A 19238-nucleotide genomic window follows, 5' to 3' on the forward strand; every position below is an offset into this window, starting at 1 on the left:
GCTGGAGTAAACATCGCTTTCTTTTTTACAGAGTATAAGGGGAGAGAAAAACAGACTTTGCTATTAATTGATGCAATATCATCCAAATGATCCTGCTTAGTGAGAAATAAACAAAATCCCAACATGAAGATCACTGTTTGCAGTCACCCTGACCTGTTTCCCACTCTCATGGTCCTGGGGATACCTGGGGATTCTCGACAGTGCGTGATAGGCTCCTGTGCATGCCCCACATGAGGGTACACTTCCTTCCTTCCCACATGTTAACAAGCATTTGAGCACAAGCATTGGGCAAACCTCACACTCAGTGACTCACAAGGGAAGTGCTCATTTGTGAGCTTAAATGCTGGAACCGAGTGCACCAAAAAGGAGGCATGTAAAATTCTGGTCCATCATGGTTCAATTATCCACAGGATTAAACCTAAAAGGCAGCATTTCTGAAACAAATTCATCTGAAAACTCAATGGGAAGCCTCTCCAAAAAACAAACAAACAAACAAAAACAGGCTTGCTCCTTCCTAGTGGAGAATAGGGAAAAGCTGGGGTATCTCCAGGTACCAAGCAGAGGCATACTGGCTTCTGCCCCACCACTCCCGAGGTCATGTGGAGAGCGTCACTCTGTCAGGAGCCAAAAACTGCCCGCGATGCCTGCCTGCCGCCTGGCTGTGTGAGACGCTAGACCACAAAGGCATGCGTGAGAGAATGATTCGCCCTTAGCACGGCAGCAAGGGTAAACACAAGGCATGATGGCGGACAGGACTGGAAATAAATCCAACAGGCATGTCATCTTCAAATGCAAAGGACATGCTCAGAGATAAAGGTGGGGACAGGTACAGATAAACTTGAGTCACATTCAGGAAGGCATCCATCTTGGGTCACCTATCTGATCACAGGGCCATGTAATCACATTGCCTTGAGACAGGAACAAGGAATTTCTTTTGTTCACAACAATGCCAAGGATCTGTGATTTCATGGCCTGATCATGGGACAATGCTACACTGGAAACTTTCTGAAAATAGCTCATTCCTCAAACATATGTATTGCCAGAAGAGGACTGAGATAATACACTCTGCCCTCAACTTAGTCACATACCATTAATGGCTCTAGAAATTTCTAAAAGGAATGCCAGGACCTGGTTGGAAGGGAAACTGAATTATATGCCAACGGCCTAAAAAGAGGATTCTGCTGATGAAAAGGGAGACAAAGAAAGGTGAATCCCTTTCTTTGTGTTCACATACCTGAGAGAAGCATGACTTAGGATGATTCTTTCAAAGCCCCAGTTCCTGATGGACTTATCCTCAAAAACCACCGAGAGGGCCGGCCCCGTGGCTTAGCGGTTGAGCGCGCGCTCCACTACTGGCGGCTGGGGTTCGGATCCCGGGCGCGCACCGACGCACCGCCTCTCCCGCCATGCTGAGGCCACGTCCCACATACAGCAACTAAAAAAGGATGTGCAACTATGACATACAACTATCTACTGGGGCTTTGGGGAGAAAAAGGGAAAAAAAGGAGGAAGATTGGCAATAGATGTTAGCTCAGAGCCGGCCTTCCTCAGCAAAAAGAGGAGGATTAGCATGGATGTTAGCTAAGTGCTGATCTTCCTCACAAAAAAAAAAAAAAAAAAAAAAAAAACACCGAGAGATATCAGCCCTTTCAGACTAGTAGGAGACATTGCCCCCATACCACCTGGAACCGCCTCAAAAGAAAGCAAAGATAGAGATAGTCCCATCCAAAAATGATGGAGGGTGTTCTTGGCAGGACAGACTTATCTGTATTCCTCCTTGGAACCATATCGAATAATTCTCCAGATAACAAAAGGACTAATAGGAGTTGGGAGAACTCTAGGGAGACTAATCATTAAACACAGCCTTCAAATAGCCATTAGAGGCACCAGAAGGTGCTGAGCCAGGATCCTTAGAGCAGCGAGTTAGGGAGAGAAGTAGAGAAACAAGGAGCAGGCAAAATCCCTCACTCCAGAAGAACTTCAAAACAGGTCTGACAAACGCGTTCGGTTCACAAGATAGCGGGCGCATTGAAGAGGCACAGAGAGCAAGACAACGGCCAACCGGCTTCAGAGTCCACACGTTCAGTCCTCTGCCCATCCTGAGCTTGCCCACCCCTCAGGGAATGCCTTACTAGAAGCATCTTCACAGCTGTCACAGGCGGGTTGTGAAGTCCACTCAACACCTTCCATGTTGACCCTACGCTCAAGAATTGCTGGGCTGATACAGTTTGACCCCAGATCTGGGGTTTCCTAACTGGCTGTGCCCAATTTTGCACTTCTCAGAGGAACCAGTAGGGACCCGAAGCAAAGCGGCCAGAGGTAGAGAGCATGGAATCCAAGGAGTTACTTTATTGAGCAAAAGCAGCAGACCCTGGGGAAATGGTGCATGTTTTCCCCCATTCCATGCCGCCACTTTCTCCCTACTGGCTATCATCTCGAAATGACCACCGAGGCATCGAAAATTCAAATGAGAGACGGGCTGGTGAAGGAAAGTTGCTTGTTTTAATGGCATATCTTACTTGCTTGGAGGCAAAATCTGTTGCTGTATTTGGACTCCTGAGTGCACGAACTGCATCTCTTGCTTCAGGATCTAAAGATGTGACCATCTGAAGCAAAGAAAGAAACACTCAGTCTCCTTCAGTGAAAATAAGACACTGCAGGTCGATAGGTTCCAAGAACAGCTACCAGGAAAAGGGACCACGCTTCTAATCAGGGCCCAAAACCTGCTACCAAAACTGTGGCTCAAAAACCATGGCATCATGCTAAAAACAATCACCCATAAAACTAATTTATGAGCCTTTCCTGAGGCGCTCAAAGAACTATTTAACTTGCATAATATTATTCTATTATAAGAGAGTCAGCACGTAGTATTACATCCACTCAACAAATTAAATCATCGCAGCCCACACAGTCCAACCACCTAAAATGGTGGTGTTGAGAGGTAATTCATTCAGCAAAGATTGATTCAGACCAACCTCAATAAAGTATTGCAGGCACTGTTGCAGGCACTGGGGATGCAGCAAAGAAGAAAACAGACAAAATCCCCTGCTCTCCTGGAGATTATGTTTTAGAAGGAGTGGAAATGGAGCACTAATAAATAAGTTTATCTTATTTATTATAATAATATTATATAATAAATGTAGATTATCTCAGACAGTGATAAGTACTATGGAGTAAAACAAAACAGGGAAGAAAGAAAGAAGAGTGCTGGGGTTGCAATTTAGAAAGAGGGAGGGGGCGGTCAGGGAAGATGGCACAGAGAAGGTGATAGTTGAATAAGACCTAAAGGAGATGAAAGCACTGGTCTGTGGATAGCCAAAGGAAAAGCTTCCTAGACAGATGAGGTAGGATGTGCAAAGGCCCTGAGGCTACAGCATACCTAGGATGGCCAAGGAATAGTAGGAGGCCACTGTGATTGTAACAAAGTGTTGGTATTCTTAGTAATGGCAACATGGAGAGAGGGACAAAATATAGTGATTAGTATGTGGGGAAAAAGGCAAGTAAGAAAATTGTCAGCATAGAGTAAACTACGTCTATTAAAAAATATATGTATAATAAGTATCTTTTAACAATAGGAGAATATACATCAAAAATGTTAACAGTGGTTATTTTGGAGGGAAAGAATTACGAAGATTAAGAACGATTTTTGTTCCTTTCTTTTTGATTACTTCAATTGCTCATTCAACAAATGTTTATGGAGAGTGTGCTGTGTACCTGGCACTGGAGACATAACAGTCAATGGACAGACAGAGGCCTTTCCCTCCAGAGGTGACATTCTAATAGGGAAGGGGGCAACATAAATACCAGGAAATAGGCAAAACTTTTGCAAGCTGTAATGTGTGCTGTGAAGCGTCACACAATTGCTGAAATAGAGAATATCGGGTTTGGGAGAAAGTGGTGAGGGAAAGTCTCAGTGAGAAGGAGACTGAGGTTGAGCCCAAACGGATCAAAAAGAGCTGATCATGGAAGAGTAGCTAAAAGAGCTTTCTAAATGAGGAACTAGCATGTGCAAAGGCACTGAGGCAGGAAAGAGGCCTGTTTGAGGAACTAAAATAAAAGTATAATGAATGAAGAAATGTAAATTAGAATAGCACAAGATGGTGTGAATATGATTAGCCATATATATATATCTATAAAGAGATATATATAGATATATACACACACACAAAATGTATATTGTAATGTATATGTATGTATGTATACATGTATGTATATGTATGTATATATGTACGTATGTATACATATATACATACATACCATACCAAAGTGTGTATGTGTGTGTGTGTCTTACATGGTTATATGACTGTGCCAATATTTTGATCACTCATTCATTCAATAAGCATTTATTGAACATCTATTATACATAGGCACCTGTGCTAGGAATAAAGTTATAAAAAACACGGACACAGTCCTTGCTCTCAGGAAGGCTTAAGTCAAATCAGAGGCAAACCAGGATCTCAGAACTCCCACTTGGCATTACAACAAATTGGGGAAGAGCCAGTGAGGAATTTCAGGAACCTGGCAGTCTTACTCCAGGTTTGCTGCAAGCTTCAAGCAAAAATAGTAGCGAAACTGGTTTTCCTATAGGGTGCTTTTGACTCAACAGTGAGTATATGTGCTTTTCACTTACATTCATATTCACATCTAACCAGCCCTACTGGCCACGTGCTCTGTGCCGATGCAGTGCTAAGACATAAAGGTATAGAGGTGGAAGACAGTTTCCCCTGAAGGAGCTTGCAGCCTATTTGATGAGACGGACAGGAAAACAATTACAATATACGGAGCATCCCAAGAAAGTGTCTGCACAACTTAGTCATGTGATGATTAACACGTGTTTTAGCAAATAGAGTGGACAGATGTTAACCGTGTTGATTACCTTCAAGTCACAAATGTTCAAAGCCCTCATTACTGCCAGCATATTTGACTTACCATGTTAACTTCAGAAAGGGGCGCATTTTTCTTAGGACACTCGGTGGCCTAAGGAACACTCTGACGGAGGGATACACGGGTCTGTTACTGAGAAATAGGGAAAGGTCTGCTTGAAAGCTTTAAGGACAACTTCCTGGGGCGGTGACGCTGCAGCTGAGTTTTAAAAGAAAGTGGGAATTCAATGGAGCCTTGGAGTTCCATATCACAGATTTGCAAGCTGACACTTGCAGGCACTCAATGACCCTTCTCCGTACCGCGGCTGGCCGTAGGTGTAGACCAAGGGAAGCCTGCTCCTTGCTTTAGAGAACTGCACAGAGGGTACCCCTGAGCTTCGGTCAGATGGTGAGACGGATGCAGAATGAGAGTCACTGGGAAAGGGCGCCCCCTGCTCCTCCTCTTTGCCCCACTAGCCTGACGCCTCTCCCTCCACTTTCTCCCTCTGTATCTGTCCTCTTTTGAGCCTTCATTGTCACCACATCCAGACAGGAGAAGAACAGAGCCAGCATCCCTACAAAATAGATGCACTCTTCAAATAAATGTTAGCCCTCCTCTGAGGTTGACATTGGTGAAATAACCGTAGTGTTATTTTGCATCACAGCCAGGGGCGTGTGTGTTTTCACTCCCAAGCTCTATGAGGGCAACAAATATGTCTCGGGTTTTCTTTTTACTTTTAGTCCCTGGATCCTTGAGAACCAGGAATAATTAATATCTTGCATGACTCCACATTTTTCCACCCCTTCAATTACATCTGTTTTATGTAAAAGCTAGTGTTTGTTGAATATATGTATACTCAAATATATATATTCTAATAAATATATATTCAAATGCATATATATATATATATATATATATATATATATATATATAGGCCTAAGCACTTTATAAGTATTCACACAGTTAACCCTCACCATTTCCCTATTATCATCTCCACTCTGTGGAGGAACGCAGGGATAAAGTGCCTTGCCCAAAGTCACTCAGCAATACTAGCAGCCAGAACCAGCCAGTCTGGCTCCAAATCCACCCCACACCTGTGACAGCATGGTGCCCGTGCCACCCTTCCTGGTAGGCAGTGTTGCTACCATCTCTACCAACAGATAAGGGCACAAAGATTCAGCAAGTCTAAGTCTCTTGCCAAAGTCACAACATCAGATCCTTAACCTTCTCCACTAATCTACTGTTTTTTCTGTAAAATCGTGATCCTCTGAAAGGCTTTATGACCAGAATGGCAGATGCCACCTTGGAAGAGCCAAAATCTGTCCCCAGCTTTGATAATCCCACTTGTAAGACAGATGTTAAAAAATCAACTCACTCTGCAGAAAAACAAAATAATACTACATTCTACTTAGGTTTATAAACACCAGTATGAGACAGATAAAGACAGGAGAATAATTCCAGATGCATAACGAACAAATAGCAAATTTAATAGTGTAGGCCTTGTTTATATTTCTGCCATCAACTTTAATGATGAGGCTATTTATGCTAAACTTCACTACATTATCGGAGTCATTAGTGCCTGTAAGTGAGTGATAATGTGCCTGAAACTTCCACAAGTACATGGGGCTGTCTCTGAGCCTTATATTCAATGCTGGGAGAGGCAGGGCCGATGACTATTTTCATACTTACACCTAGAACAACTATTTGGTATTATGCCCTAGAAAGCAGCCTAGTGGCCAAACAAGTTTGGGACTGTGAGTTAAAGAAAGTTAAACAGATTCCTTTTACCTCAAAATCTCTAACACAGTGTAAGATGTTAATGTGTCCTCTGAATCTCCAAGAAGGGACACACTACGTCAGATGTTCTGGAGAAATTTTCTTCAAAAGAGGACCCCTCTGATTATTAGGCTATTAAAACACTAATGTAATGGATGTTGAATCAAAAAACTGGGCAAAAACCAGTATTTAAATCATAACCAAAGTATAAACGGAACATGCATGGTTCATTCTTTAGCATTAGCCTTGTGTATGCCTGGGCCTAGCAAAGTTCCCTGTCCTCATGTGTAGGTTTTCCTGCGGACTGACGTGTTACTGAGAAGGCACATTCCTACAGACGTGAAGTCCTAATTGAAAAGTACTCTGTAAAGTTAAAATCAAAGCTTCAACAAAGAACTTCAAAACTCTGCATGAGTGTTTCCCCTCTGTCAATGTCAGCCAGAAGTTTCATGTAACCTCAAGTATCCTTACATTCGGGACCACAGGCACCTTCACCCACTGACTAGGGAAGCACAGCATTGTTAGACCCTAAAAGGAGGTACCTAGTAAAGAGCCCAATCAGCATCAGCATTTTTCCCAAAGATGAACCACATTATTAGCGAACAAGGTACACACTGTCTAAATGAGGCCCAAAAGATAAAATCAATACAGTGACCAACACTGGACCTTAACAGCAGCTCAGAATGGGGCTGGTTGGAATGGGGCAATGGGGGCATTCTCAGGCAACAGACATTACTTCCTTCTGACAGTGTCATGTCATCAGAGGTCTTCCCCGACCACCTTATCTGCAAAAGCACTCCCAGTGGCTCTCCAGCTCATTTCCCTGTTGTTGTTTTCTATAGCACTTATTATCTAATATTATCTTATTATTTTCTGTTTTTATTGCCTGTCTCCCCCCACCTAGAATATGAGTTCCATGAGGTCAGGGACATATCTGCCATATTCATCACCATAGCCCCATGCCTGAAACAATGCTTACCACGCAGCAACCACTCAATAAATACTCATTCAATGTTGAATGAATATTCTGCTTTTAGGAAACTTTGATTAGGAGACCAGATATCCTGCCTTGGGAGGTGACAGTCCTGGGTTTTAATTTCCTGCTCTACTTTGACACAATTGTCACTCCTCCTTACATACCAATTAGCCACAACCTAACCCAGGGCAAGAGAAGTGAAGACAACAAGAGGGCCAGGGTGAAGGAGGCAGAGCTCTAGTGTAGAGGTGGATGCCACCCATGTCCTTGCGCTCATACTTGAGCCTTACTCCAGAAGGTCAGGCTCTTCAAGAAAGGAGTTGTTTCCCAGCTTCCTGGATCAGAGTAGACAACACCAAGCATTTTACCAGCCCTCCAGCCACAAGGGACATGTCAAAGCCTTTAAACACTTGAGAGGGCCCCTCCCTGTGCCTTTTCTTATTCTCCTATCCAACTTCATTGGCCTTACTTTACTGCCTGTCCTGCCCGCAGCCTCTTCTAAAGAACCTGAATCACTCATACACTACCTGCCCGCCCCCTTACCCAGTCTTGGCCAGTTGGATGAGAAATGACCACAAGGTCACAGCTAGCCAACCCACTGCCTGACCAGTGGCCAATCTGCTCAAATTCTCCTCAGAGAACATCTAAGAGCCATAGAGGCCATCTATGGCAGTTGGTCATACGCAATAGAACTGTGAGATCTTAACAAATCAGGGCACGCAGCCATATTGGCCCATCAACAAGCAGAAGGAACCCAATTAAAATACAGTGAAGCCAGAGAGAAGCAGGAAGGAGATAGTGTGTAGCTTCTGTAGCTGAGGAGCCAGGCTCCATTCTCTCAGAGACAGCAAGAGATGCTCTCCACTCCTAGTAGATGCCTAACTCCAACTCACCTGAGGTCTGATCAGGTTTCATTTCCTGGATCTGTGTATTTGCCCCCACCCCACCACACACACCCCCTTCACTTCAACTAACCTGTGTGGTTTTTCCCATCTCACAGTCAAATATACTCTTGGCTAGTCACCTACTTTGGGTCTAACATGCATTGGCATTCATGTTTGACATCTTCTTCCTTTATCTGTGTTCTTAGGCTATCCACATGAATTGTTTTCCACCTTCCTTCATGGCTGTGCTCTAACACTACCTTCTTTTTAAAGTCTTCTTTGAGCCTCAGTAAAATGATCCCTCCTCCTTACAAACTTAGTCATAATCTCTAACTGCACGTGCCACCTACTGAAATTCCTTCCTCTATGTGTTATGCATCTACTATATGCTCTGTCAAGTTCTGGGTATATAATAAGGAGGGAGATACGGTCTCTGACCTTGAGAAGCTTCTAGCAGGATGAAAAGAACCTGGCCCATCAATATAAATTGCAGCACAAAATGTTAAGAACTAAACAGAGCAACAAATGGTCTGAGAGCCCTAAGATCTCCTGGGGAGGTTCAGGGTCAGAAATGGTGCCTGTTTGTCTGTAATGAATCCCGAGTTCAAACAGGCTAAGTCAAGGGAAAAGATTATTTGCTCGCCATATCAAAGCTAAAGGCATTTGCACAAAACAGGAAAAAAAAATGTACTTAGAAATGCTTGTGTCATGTAGACATGGATGTGATACATGTTTGTCAAGGCAGCTGAAAAATACTTCCTCTTCATAAGTAAGGACATTCACAAACAGTGTCTGAGACAACCCATTAATGACATAAGACTAAATGCAATGTAAACACATATGCTTGATATATCAGTCAAAACTCGAACACGATCAGGAGCATCAAAGACTGCGTTCAAATCACGCTGTGTCCGAATATTAATCTCTGGTTGGTCTCCTCTTTCGCCATGCCCATTAAAATTATTACTGCACTTATCTTTAAATGAGGGGAAAGCACTCTACAATGAATGACAAAAATAAAATTGACAAAATATAAAGAGAATGCTCGCAACTGCACGGAATGAAAGGATAAAACAGTCCTGATCAGGAGTTTTCTACATGACTATAGTTATTATTAGCTGTATCTATCTTGCATGTTAAATCAAGAGTAATGAAGATATATGCCACCTGTATATATTTCCATAATTCATTATTTGCTCCTAAAGCCAATATTTCTAAAAGATAAAACCAAGGTAAGCAGTATTAATGAGTTGTTGGATTTAGAAGTTTTAAAAAGATTTTACTATCTAGCATCTTTTATGACAATCTGCTAATAAAAAAATAAGTTGGCAGTGAAAAGACAGACCCAGTGTCTAAAGAGTTAGGCTGGGGTTAAAGCAAAGAGGCCTATCGGGTTACCATTTTTATTACTAATTTGATTTGTTCATTTAGGGAATCAATTTGCTGCCATTAAAGGCTTGGGTTTCATATATTTTACAATTTACACACATTTCCTGATGTGAATGAGCTGTGCAGTTTGTAAGAGCCTAGACAAGCTGTCCTCTAATGGCCCAATAGATGCGCATGTTCTTAAAATGCGCTTGCAAATAGAATGGAAATGCCATGAGGCGCACCACTCTCAATAAACAGGAAAAAATACTGAGCAGTGTGGAAGCTTTTTTCAGCAGTTATATATATTGGTAGATCCTCCTCCAATAAGCCAGTTATGAAATAATAGAAATTAAGAGGGGCCTTCCTAGCCTTGACTATATTCATCTAAATCTAAATCTAATTTTTCCTTAACTTACAGCAAACCTCATGGGAGAAGTTGAAATTCATTGATTTGGAATAGGATGGATGACTATCCTTCCAAAACCCTTCAGGAAGGCGGAGTGCCCCCAACTTTTGGCACAAAAGAGTTTTTACAGACCATAATAAATCAATAACTCATAGACAGTGGGACAGATACAGAATATCCTTACTTAAGATGAAAAACAAATTGTGCATTGCCATCTTTAATCAATAAAGAGGTAACAAATCAGCAGTGCAAACAAGATGAGAGAATCTTATTTCATCCTCAGTCACGAACTGAAGAGATACACCGGCTGTGTTCTGTAGTTAAAAATTGCTCCCAGGATGGTGTGCTTGTGAACCATTGAGTAAGAAGGTCAGTGGAGACCAACTCGCTGTGGGATTTGCAATGCAGAAAGAACAAGTGGGTGGAACTTAAAGGGCGCTCGACACAAATGTCAGTTAATATCTTCTTCTACAAACTTCCTTTAGCAAGTATTTTGGTGGCTTTGAAGCCTCTGTTCTTTTTGTGGGAGCAAGAATGAGACCTCCTGCTTTAGTTTTTGATTAAATGATGTTCAGAAGAAAACCTATCAACATAGACTAAACACTTCACATTAAAACTAAAGGGCTTGACTCATTCCAATTAGCCCAACTCCTTTGCAATTTTACAACCAAGAAGTCCTTTCTTTTCTTGTGCCATTTAATTCCAAAAAATTGTTGTTGGAGTGTAACTCAATTGCAAAAACTCCAATGTGCATGGCACAGAGGAGATATGCTAGGTGCAGCCATCTTTTGAGTATCTGGAGCATTAGGACTTATGTTAACGATGCTCATTTGATAGATGAGGACTCTGACACTCAGAAAGGTACATTGACATGCCCAAGGTCATACAACTGAAAGAGGAAGGTTGGGACTCACATCAAGTCAGTCTGATTCCAAAACCCATTCCTTTATGCACTACCCTGTGGCTGGGTACTGTTATCCACAATCTGCCCATCCTCATTGTCCACTGCCTCCCCTCACACCCTCTCCTCTCTATTCTTGTGTATCTCCTTCAAGTCCCAAACATGCCTTATGCTTTGCCACCTGCAGTTTTCCACAAGTAATTCCCCAGCTCTGGGATTCCCTCCACTTTTTAAAGTCTATCATTCCTCAAGGTTCTGCTGTAAGCACTGGCTCCCCTAAATTCCTATTGCCTCTTGTTGCTGCCAACAAGGCATTTATACTGCTATCTAATGTCAATTACTCTTTCCTCATTTCTCTACCTTGTCTCTCCTCCCTCCTACAAACTATATGTTGCCTGAGGTCAGAAATTGTGCGCTTAGATCAGAAACCAGTGTCTTAGTTAGCTTGGGCTGCTATAATAAAATGCCATAGACTGGGTGGCTTAAACAATGGAAATTTCTTTGTCACAGTTCTGGAGGCTGGGAAGTCCAAGATCAAGGTGCTGGCAGATTCAATTCTTGGTGAGGGTCCTCTTCCTGGTTTGCAGATGTCAGACTTCTTACTGTGCCTTCACATGGTAGAGAGAAAGAGAGCTCTGGTCTCTTCCTCTTCTTACAAGGACATGAAGCCCATCAAGGGGGCTCCACCCTCATGACCTCGTCTAAGTCTAATCACCTCCCAGAGGCCCCAGCTTCGAAGACTGTCACATAAGAGATGACGCTTTCAACACAGGAATAGAGGAACACAAACACTCGGTCCATATCACCTAACGAACATCTATTAAATGCACATATTTTTGTGCCAAGCCTTGTTCCAAGCTCTTTATATTGATTAGACGTATTAATTGATACATTGATGAATTTATTCACCACAATAACCCTATGAATAGGTACTATGACCATCCATATCCTACAGATGGAGACACAAGGGCACAGAGTGGTCAGTAACACAGCTCATATACCATGAAGTTAATGACTAAACATAGGCCTTATGGTTCCAGAGGTCACACTCTCAATTTTGACACCATAGCATTCCCATATCTATCTATGCCTCTAAAAGAGCACCCAGCAAAGTGCCTTAGACATAGATAGAAACAAATAAATAATTGCAGAGTGGCTGGGATAATCAAACTCAATCAAACTCAGAGTTCAGGATCTCTGGAACATCTGATTTGTTTGTTTAAACAATAAGGCACAGGGAGGGGAAATGCACGGCCTGGTGCCAGAGCTGGTCTTTTATTGAGGAGACTGAAGAAGAAAAGCATTGCTCCTCAACTGAGGGAATTGCTAGATACTTCAAGGTTTTTCTTTTTTCTTTTTAAGCTACTTCCACCCAAAACATAAAGATAATTTTTAAAAGAAGCTTTGTATTAACTACAAAGGCCTGGTAACTGTCTCACTTTTCTATCTGTACTTACATATTTAAAAAGAAGCAGCTCTAAGGGCAAACTATTTCTTTGTTTGATATTAAAATCAATGAAACTATGAAAATCAGCCTTCCATCCATGCAAACACTTATGGAGCACTTGAAATGGGTGACACACTGTGAGTGATCATGGGACACCAAGATATAAGTCAACAGTGGAAGGGAGGGTAGCTTTTTACACAATGCAAAATGTACCTCCATATGAAAAATATAAATAAGCAGTTTGGGGAGCACACAGAAGAGTCAAAGATTGAGTTGGAGCTTTGAGATTGTGAATAATCAATAGCTACATTTGTCCAACACTACAACGTGACGTGGGATGAAGCCTTGGTTGAAGTATTTGAATAGTTTGACATTTAATATTATTATATAACGATTAGTCACAGCTATGAATTACCTTCCAATGAGTGCAAAAGGCATTAGCTAAATTCATTAATGAACTCTTTATCAAGCATTTCCAAAGTTAACTGCTGAGATTAAAACACTCCTATCCTGGACATTGAGGGTATAATGCAAAGTGAAATAAGTCAGAGGGAGAAGGTCAAATACCGTATGATTTCCTTCATTAAGTAGTAGATAATAACAACAATAAACAAACACATAGAGACAGAGATTGGATTGGTGGTTACCAGAGGGGAAGGGAGGAGGGAGGAGGGTGAAAGGGATAATTCGGTACATGTGTGTGGTGATGGGTTGTAATTGGTATTTTGGTGGTGAACATGATGTAATCTATGCAGAAATAGAAGTATAATGATGTACACCTGAAATTTTTACAATGTTATCAACCAATGTTACTGTAATAAACAAAAATTAAAAAAAAAAAAAAAACACTCCTATCCTAATTCTAGGTCTTCGGTGAATAAATGTCTATTTACATATCACAAATAAGTTGGAATTTCTCAAATCTCACCTTATTTGCCACTCAGCAACACTTCCATGTGCTAACACTTCTGTTCAAGACAGAAGACATTAATTAAATAATTAGCCTTGAGCTCAGACATGTAAACAAACACAATTCATGAATTTGTTAATTGTTCTTCCCTGCTGTGGACACAAGCTATTGTTAGCAACAGTTATAATGGCACTGACTCTGATTTCAGAGAGACACCTTTGGATTCAGGAGGCAAAATGAGCTCAGACGTGGAGAAGGTACTGAAGAGGAGCATCAAGTGTTTTCGGAAGACACAATTGTACCATCACTCCATTTATATGGTCACATGTAAGAGAATCAGCAATACTGGTAAACCAAAAATACCCTAGTCAATGGATATTAGAATTTGCACCAAACACTGATGATTCAATTATTTCAGCCAGGCTCCCAGCATTCAGAAATAAAATAATTTAGATAACATCTCAAAGAAACGGCATGCTTTGAAAAAAATATCAAGCATTAGCGCCTCCCCTGCTTTCAGCAACAAGATTTGATCTGAATAAAAATGAAACTAGATGGTACAGATCGGTGTTCCAGTGTTCCTCCAGGATTTCTTTATAAATGAAGAATAAATAGCAATTATCAGCAGACACATGTACACTGGGCATGGAAGACATACATCGGTTGACAACAGGTTTCTAATAGGAACTACAAGGATAACTAGAAAGCAAATCAAAATATTTTTCTGCTATTTATTAACATGTCAATCACTGCTTAGTCCATAAAAATTTCATAAAGTGCTGTAAACATTTCCCCATGTTCTTCATTCACATGAAAACCTAATGATATTATTTCCTGCGCCATGTTAATGGTGTGGATGGTGACTCTGTTCATGAACGGAAGTGGTGTGATCTGAGTTTTATGGGCTGGACTGTAGGGTTTCTATCACTACAAGCCTGGAAACAAGATCAAATTAAAACCAAACTGGGCCATTGGCCCCAGAGAGGAATGCCAGGCCTGCCAAAAAAAAAAAAAAAAAAAAAAAAACAGTTTCCTCCAAATGACAAACAGAGGGGGGAAGAAAAGGAAAAAAAACAGTAGGAAACAAATGTGAAAGGGAGTGGAGGGAGAAATGAGTACAGGGCAAAATACCCCAGAAAAAACAGATCTTGTCACAAGAAAAGATAGAGGACCATGAAGCAAAGAAAAAGACCTACAAACCCAAACTCAGGACCACCTTTCCCACTAAGACACTTGAGATTGATAATCGCTGTTTTCTTTAATTTTCTTCAAACTTCAAGGCCCAATTTGCATCCCATCTCCTCTAGGAAGTTGTTCAGTTTTACCACCTGCATAATGTGTCTCCCCTCATCCTGGGAACTCATAAGCCGCATTCTGCCTCAGTGATTAATGTGTCTTCCTTGGCTCTCCAGCCAAACTGTGAGCATCTGGAGGGCAGGAGCTGAACTTCATTGAAGAAATGCCTGTCAAATAAACTAATCAAGCAAATGACTTTCTTCTAATATTCATAGAATCCAAACATTTTTATTGTCTGAATGGCAGAGCTTAAAAAGTTGCAAAAAAAACTTGGAGAAAATGCTATGGGAAGTCTTTTGCAAGTCATGGTGGTCCAGCACTTGAATAAAACTCAAAATATATGGCCAGCCCACCTGATTAAAGACTTCCTCTCTGCTCTGTAGTATCAAATTTTCCCACTGACTTCAAGCCCGGTGAAGGGCATGTCCCTTCCCCTTCACAATCAAGATGTTGCTAAATGCAGTCATCAAACCTTGAATGGATGAGTGAATGAATGAATAAGCAGGCACTCGGGAGCTGGGAATTCAAAAATGAGTGAAGCTCTTGTCTCTGCCCTCAGGAAGCACACAATCACCCAGGAAACATAAAGCAAGACGTAGACATGAAAACCAATACTATAAAAGGCAGGGTAACATTAAGTTCCAAAGAAAAAAAGAATGATGTTGACTCAGAAAAAGGGGAAATTCTAACAGGTAGGCGCATTGGAGAAATCCCCTTGGAGCAGTTGCTAAGTTTTGAGCTAAGCCTTAAGAAATGTATCCAATACCTACCCATCAAGTGAGGAGCAAGGGTGTTCCAGGCCCAGAAGGCAAGAACCAGCATTTTTTAGTGAAACAATTTGAGCTTTGCTTAGTGAAGATCTAAGTTCTAGTCTGAGGTCAGACACTTATAAGATGGATGGCCTTGTGTGAATCACTCTCTTCTTTGAACCCCAGCTAGTTTATCTATACGTAGGAAGGTCATTGCCAACCTCAACGGACTCTTATATTAAATGTGATAATGTATCTGAAATTGCCTGGCAAAATATTTTGCAGAAGGCAGAGGCTAAAGATCTTGGGGTGCATCTGGCAAACAAATCCATCAATGAAGTATTTGCAAGAAGGATATACTATGGACCCAACACTTACCGCCAAAAATACAAAGGGACTAGGAACAATCAGTGTATTTCACTTCCCAAGCCCTCATGAAGTTTGTAGTCTAGTCGTGATCACACAAACACCAAGGCAAGTGTGACCCAGGGCTCAATGGAAACTAGAGTGACCAATTGTCCAGTTTGAGCAAGTTCCTGGGACATGGGACTTTCCATGCTAAAACCAGGATAGCCCAGGCCCAACCATCATGAGTTGGTGACCCTAGTGGAGAAGCGCAAGTTTGAGTTCCTCAAGAGCTCCAAGAAAGGAACTGGTACTATGAGCTGTATAACTGGAGAAGGATCTGTGCAACATAAGGACATTTTAGACCTCTACATCCAGCTGTTTTTCTTTCTTCCTATTCTCAGGATTCTGAACACTTTTTTGAAAGAAGATCCACTCACCTTAAAACTCAAATTTAAATAGGACCCTGAGCTTTGACTATGAAACCTGGCTTTCAGGTTCTGTTGGGTATAGGCAACGCTGTTTTTCTCATTTTGAAGATGCATAAACTGAGCTCCCCAGACAGGTTAAACAACTTGATCAAATCAACAACACAGCTGGAAATAAAACTCAGTTTCTTTACCTCCTGGTTCAGTATGTATTTTGGGATATATAACATAGGCTTCAAATAGTGTTTAAGTTCTATTTAACCTTAGCGGGGAATATTCCAATTAACATATCCACCCCTGGGGTGTTTCTCCCAGTTGAAATTTTCTTCCTTTTCCGTAAAGGAGACACTCTCCCCACCGCCATCTCTCTCCGTCTTTTTCACTAAAGCTGGTGAATGTTAGTGGCTTCTTTGGTTTTCTGCTCAATTCAACTTAAGAGAAGCTTGAAATGTATTCCATTTTTTTTAACAGTTAGGAAAGAACTGTTAAGGGGTGGGGAAGATCAATCACTTGTGAAAAATGCTAGGTGTCCCATTATGGTATGATAAGTTCAGCCGCATCGCATATGCATTTTTTTGCTCTCTGAATAAATGGCAGAAGTCAGTTCCCCATAAATTCAAAATGTATATTAGAACATGAAATCATATATTAAGTGGATTTCACATATTGCTTCTCTTCATCATTCTAAATACCAAAGATTAAGCTTGCCACTGGCTCTTGTGGTCTTTTCTCTGCTTTTTTTTTTTGTACTTTTGTTTAATCAGATATGAATAGTGGTTGGTGGCCTTTATTGCTCAGACCTACCTGAGAGGGAAAGGGAGAAAATGAACTCTGCCTGCTCTCTCCGTTGCAAACAACATTTGTTTTCATTATGACTGTTTCTGGTCTCTTTCAAAATGGCACTGTCACCTAAATGGTGAAGCTAACCCAAAATACCTTTTCACTAAGCCAGTCCGCCGTTCCCATCCTGCTGCACCTTTGATACAGAACATTCTTTTTATTTTATTTTTTCCTCCATTTAATTTAAACTTCTTCAAAGATCCACATAGAGGCAGAAGCAGTATACGTCGGTGGTTAATAACTCAGATGCTGGAGCCAAGATCTCCGAGTTTAAATCCCAGCTCTACCACTCCTGTCACCTTGGCCAAGTCACTTCACCTTTCTGTGTTTCAGTTTCTGCAAAATGAAAGGCAGCCGTTCCTTCGATCATCATTGTTCCCAGGAAAAGATTCTCTTTCCCAGACTCCCAGCTGAAAATGGGTCCATCGCTCTGCAGTTACGATCCAGCCCTCAATGTCCTTCATCCTCTATCTGTTTTCCTCCTCTCAATTGATCTGCAAACCTCGCCTTCTTCTCATAGCATCACCCACCATGGGGGCTCCTTCTGAGTCTCCTTTATTGGCTTCTTCTCCTCTTCCTTTAAGGATCTTCTCAACTCTATCTCCATTCTTGCCTAGAAAATTTCCCCTGAGCTTTAAATAATATCCCACGTTTATACCTTTAACAGTGACTTTTCCTCTCAACTCCTGACTCACATATCTGCCTTCTGTCCCCCTCCACTTGGATGACTAATAGACAACTCAGTGGTAACCTGACCACAGATGTCTCCCTGAATGCACTCGTCCTGGCTCTTTCCTACCTCAGTAATTGTCGTGACCATTCATTCTATGGCTCAGTCCCAAAGCATAGAAGTCAGCCTTGATTTTTCTCTTTCCTTCACCCTCCCAAATCCATACCCCAAGAGCTCCACTTCCCAAATCTGTCCTCATCTGTCTTTCCATTTTTATTCCTGCCATTTTAGATTTAGTCAGGATCTCTGTGGCATCCTTCTGACTGGTCTCCCTGCTTCAATTCTTGTCCCCATCACCACCCCACAATCCCACAATCCTTTCTCTACTCTGCAGCCAGAAAAATCAGAAAAAAAAATAGCAAATTAGATCTTATCACTCCCCAGTTTAATGACCTGCCGTCCTCCACTGGTTTCGTTTTACATGTAGAATCAACTCCTCTCTCTTTATCCTGCCTTGTCAATGCCCACCAGGATCTAGCCCCTGCCTACCTCTCCACTTTCCTTCCCATACTCACTCCTACATTTCCTATACTCTCCACTTCTTTCTGTTTTGTAAATATTCCAAGCCCATTTCTACCTTAGAGGTCTTTGCAATAGCTGCCTCTGACCAGAATATTCTCCCTCCTTTCCCATTATTCAGGTCCCTACTCAATAGTAATCTCCCCGGAGAAGTTTCCCTACTGTTCTACCTGCAATAGCCTCAGCGTCAGTCACTTTCTATCTCATTATCCTGCTTTATTTTTGTCATAGACCTCATCACTCTCTGAAATATTATTTCTTTGTTACTCATTTCTTACCTGTCTTCCCCCAAATTCCATGAGAGCAGGCACCTTGTCTAGTTCACAATCCTATTTCCAATATTTAAAAAAGACCAGGTACACGTTATGCTCTCCATAAATATTTGTTGAAGGAATGAATGAATAACAAATTTAAAATCTTTTGATTCCCTGAACTTACTCACATTACATTGGTGAGATGTTCTGCAGGCCTAGATAATTATATTGTAATTAGTCTGAAAGAAAGGCATTTAAGTTGTAAGTTAACAAGCAGATGAATGAGTGTTCTGAGTACACCGACGACTTGTTTATTATCTGCAGAGTGGAATAAACAAGTAGAATCTGGCTGAAATTGTTGTGGGACAGCTTGACTTGATGTGAGGAAAATCTTTTTTATTTTGAGGGTCACAAATAATTGAGAGAGGCTATAAAGAAAGGTGTCACTGCTTGATTCCTAAAGCACGTGACAAACAATACCCAGTGATTTGACTTAGATGCACAGTAATTTGTTAATTTATTGTCATTGTTAATGGGTTACAT

Source organism: Diceros bicornis, chromosome 8 (assembly GCF_020826845.1).
Source record: "Diceros bicornis minor isolate mBicDic1 chromosome 8, mDicBic1.mat.cur, whole genome shotgun sequence".
In the NCBI taxonomy this organism is placed as follows: domain Eukaryota; kingdom Metazoa; phylum Chordata; class Mammalia; order Perissodactyla; family Rhinocerotidae; genus Diceros; species Diceros bicornis.